Source organism: Canis lupus, chromosome 14 (assembly GCF_011100685.1).
Source record: "Canis lupus familiaris isolate Mischka breed German Shepherd chromosome 14, alternate assembly UU_Cfam_GSD_1.0, whole genome shotgun sequence".
Taxonomy (NCBI): Eukaryota; Metazoa; Chordata; class Mammalia; order Carnivora; family Canidae; genus Canis; species Canis lupus.
Window position 1 is genome coordinate 19,346,710 of NC_049235.1, and position 4,199 is coordinate 19,350,908.

At 35.3% G+C, this 4,199-nt stretch overlaps 1 pseudogene; it reads right to left on the reverse strand.

The window, feature by feature from the left end:
* Positions 1 to 2,396: 2,396 nt before the first annotated feature.
* On the reverse strand, positions 2,397 to 3,799 carry LOC100684774 (annotated as a pseudogene).
* Between the last annotated feature and the right edge of the window lie 400 nt (positions 3,800 to 4,199).

Below are 4,199 nucleotides of genomic sequence, written 5' to 3' on the forward strand. Positions count from 1 at the left end.
ATTTTTATGTCAGTTTTAGAAGCAAGACCTCATGGGTATAGAGCCTGAGAAGTCACATGCCCTTAGGAATGTCTTACATTTAATTTAATGCTTTATTGTCACCATATTTAAATTTTTTATCAATGTTTGAACAAAGAAACTCTCATTTTGCACTGGGCCCCTCAAATCATATAGTTATTCATGTCTTGTCATATGTGGTTTTATAAGTATTTGCTTATTTCTTCTAAGTTATGAAATTTATTGGTATTAATTTGTTAATAACTGTTAACTCTGTTTTCAATATCTTTCAGATTTGTTAAGTCTGTTTTTCTACTTATGATATTGATAATTTATGTTCTTTATCTTTCTTTCCTTTATTATCTTGGTATTAACAAATTATTTCATTAATCTTTTTTGAGAAACATTTTTTGCCTGTGTTTATTTTCTTTAAAATTATGTCTGCTTTCTGAATATTTTAATTACTGTTATCTATATTAACTTCCTTCTATTTTTTTTAACTTCCTTCTACTTTTTAAGGAGTATTTAAATATGTTTAATTTATAGTTAATTTTCTAGTTTCTTGAGATGGTAGATTGGAACATTTATTTTTCAACCTTTCTTCTTTTTCAGTTTACTAATTTAGAGCTAAAAATTTCCATTTGGTCACCATTTTAACTGCGTCTCAGAATTTCTGATATGTCATATTTGTTTCATTCAATTTAAAATATAATTCATTGTAATTTCTTTTTTGACACATGTTATACAGTAGTGTGTGTTTAATTTCCAAACACCTAGAGATTTTCCAATAATCTTATTTTTTTATTTCTCGTTACATTTGTATTCAGAGAATATAGTCTATAGGATTCCAATTCTTTGGAATGTACCCGTGTACATTACCTGCAGAGATCAACAGACGATCCGTTTGGTAAATATTCCAAATGCCCTTGAAAATGTTTATCCTGATTATGTTGAGTGTAGTGTTCATTGTGATGTTTAAATTTCCTATCTCTAATTTCTTTTTGTTCATTTACTAAAAAGTTTTAAAATATCAAATTACAATCATAGATTCGTGTTTATCTTTTTAGTTCTCTGTTTTCCTTCAGTTTATTAAGCTTTTTAAGATGTATAAACGTTTATAATTATTATTTCCTCCTGTTGATTAAATTGGACCTTTTATCACTGTTAAATGTTCTTCATATACTTTGTTACTTCTTGTCTCAAAGTCTTCCTTTTCTTCTATTGATAAACAACAGCTTTATTTTGATTTTTGATTGCATGGTATGCATTTTTACCTTTATTTGCTTTCAGATACTTGTAACTGTATATAAAGTATGTCTCTTGTAAACAGTATTGAGTTAGATTTTGAATTTTTGTTTTTCTGTTTATTAATCTAACCTGACCATTCTCCCTTTAACTGGAATGTTTAGTCAATTTACATTTAATATTATTGAGATGATTGAGTTTAAGTCAATCATCTTGCCATGGTTCTCTAATCGTTTCATCTTTGTTTCTTAATTTATCTTTTCTGGCCTTCCTTTGGATTAATCATTCTTCCATTTTTTTATCCATTATTTCCTCTATCGGCTTTTTAGCTATTTTGTTACTATTTCATTGATTACTCTTAAAATCACTATATGAATTCTACATGGTAAGTTGTAATGCTTCCCAAAGCACAAAAGAAACTAAAATAATTTAATTCTATTAGCCAAAACACCTTTGGTGCCATCAATTTCATTGTATTTTAAATATAAAGTTTTATATGCATAAGATATAATAGTTAATGCTTTTAAACAGAATGTTCATTTATAGTTTTGTTGGGGGGGTCTTACTGGAAACAACAAACTTTATAGGAAACTGAAAAAGAAGCAGAGTGAGAATTCCTCATGAAAAATGAAAAGAGCATATACAATTATATCTTCAAGAATTTTAATGGAATTTTATGACCCATCAAACTAAGGTATCCCCATTCTCTAACAGAAATAAACTGAGAAAGAGCAGTATGAGAATATTCTAATGCAGGGCTGCCCAACATAACTTTCTGTGATGATGGAAATGTTCCATTATCTTTGTGCTGTCTAATATAGAATCTACAGGCCATGAATACTCACAACGTAGCTAATGTAATTGAGGAACTGAATTTTTAATAGAGTTTAAATAGCCACGTGCAGCTAGTGGTTACCAACTGAACAGCACAGTTCTAATGCCTCATGGCTCAAAACCAGTGGTTTCTTACTTTCTTTCTTTCTTTTTTTAAATATTTTATTTATTTATTCATGAGAGACATAGAGAGAGACAGAGACATAGGCAGAAGGAGAAGCAGGCTCCATGCAGGGAGCCTGATGTGGGACTTAATCCCGGGACTCCAGGATCATGCTCTGAGCCAAAAACAGACATGCTTAACTGCTGAGCCACCCAGGCATCCCAAAACCAGTGGTTTCTTTGGGGGACTTTTCTAATCACTGCTAAAGGATGTAGAGGGTTGGAGATTGAAAGAGAGAAAAGTTAACAGATTTAGCTACTTAAATAAGTTCTAAAACTCCACAGCTTTCAGAAGCAGGGGGGGAAGAAAGGGCTTTAAGAGAGACCTGAGTATGCCCTTGAACTCCTAGCTACTGCCAATGGGAGTAAAAAGCCTATGATTTGGCTCACTCACATAGGAGGAGGCCTGTGGTGCCACACACAGAACCTGAGGCTTGGGCCATCTCTGTATGGAAATCATTGCTGTGGGGAGATAGGGATGCTCATTTCCAGACACTTTCCAGGACTAGAAGAGGACTTAGAGGTGGAGGGAGGGCCTGAGGGCCCTTTCTGGCCACCTGCAGGTTGGATAGGCCCTCTCTTTTTGGGGAGTAAAATCTTGTTCTTGCTCTTAAACTCTTTGCTGGGGTCCAGCTTGTTCACAAAGGATTTGGTCTATTCTGAAAGCAGGTTTGGGTTGTAGGTGATAAGTTTATACATGTTGAACCATTGCTTGACCTATGAGCTAAACCCATAGCTGGTGAAGGCATACTATAGCAGGCCCAAGTACATGATAAGCAAGTGATAGTAAGTGGTAAAGGTATCTGTGAGAAAATGCTGGTGTAACATTCTGTTTAGGAACCAGATCTCAGTGTCTTGTGAATGCTGGGTTTCCCCTATTATGGATAAAGCCAACCTTCCTATTCCCATTGCAAGGATCCAGTTCAAATATCACACTGTGAGAATCAAAGTGAGGCTTCTCTGGTTGTTTTCACTGGGCTTCAAGTGTATCAACTTCCAGGTCTGCCAGAGTTGGTGTATTAGGGAGCAAATACACAGAAGACTGGTTGAGTTGAGTCAGCTTTGAGATGCTGCTAATTGCCATGCTGCCCAGTTGGAGTACTGTGCTCATTCAGCTTCATACTCCATGTCGTGTGGAAGCCATTGGTCATCGGGTAAAAATTCTGTAGCACAGTTATTTTTTCATTCCCATGAAGACATTATATGACATTCAACAGGTGACTTTTCTGTGATAGTGACTTCTGTCACACCTGATGAAGACTCTAGGATGCATGTGATCCTCAAGGTCAGCTTCTCCTGGTGCAGCTTGCTGCAGCCTGGGGGCAGCATCTCCTTCATGACTCGTTTCCTCACTCCAGCTTTATTTACAGTTTTTGATGTTTACATCTTCAACTGCTCTCATTGCATTTTGCAGTTACGTGCTTCCATCTGGGATCAATTTCCTTCAGAACTCCCAATAATGTTTCTTGTAGCACAGATCTGCTGGCAACGAATTCTCTCAGCTATGTTTAACTGTAAACATCTTTACTTATCCTTCAATTTTGAAGGATTTTTTGCTGGATATAGAATATTGGTTTGTAGGATTTGTTTGTTTTTCTTTTTTTTTTTTTTAAGATTTTGTTTATTTATTCATGAAAGACACAGAAAGAGAGGCAGAGACACAAGCAGAGGGAGAAGCAGGCTCCCCATAGGGAGCCCAATGAGGACTCAATCCAGGATACCAGGATCAGGTGCTTAATCACTGAGCCACCCAAGTGTCCCTGTTTGTTTTTCTTCAGTGCTTTAAAATGTTAATCTTTCAAAGGGTGTGCCTGTGCTCTCCTCTAGGATTTTGATGGAATCTTGTCTCACATTTAGATCTTTCATCCATTTTGGGTTTATCTTTGTGTATGGTGAAAGAGAGTGTCTAGTTTCATTCTTCTGCATGTGGATGTCCAATTTTCCCAGCACCATTTATTGAA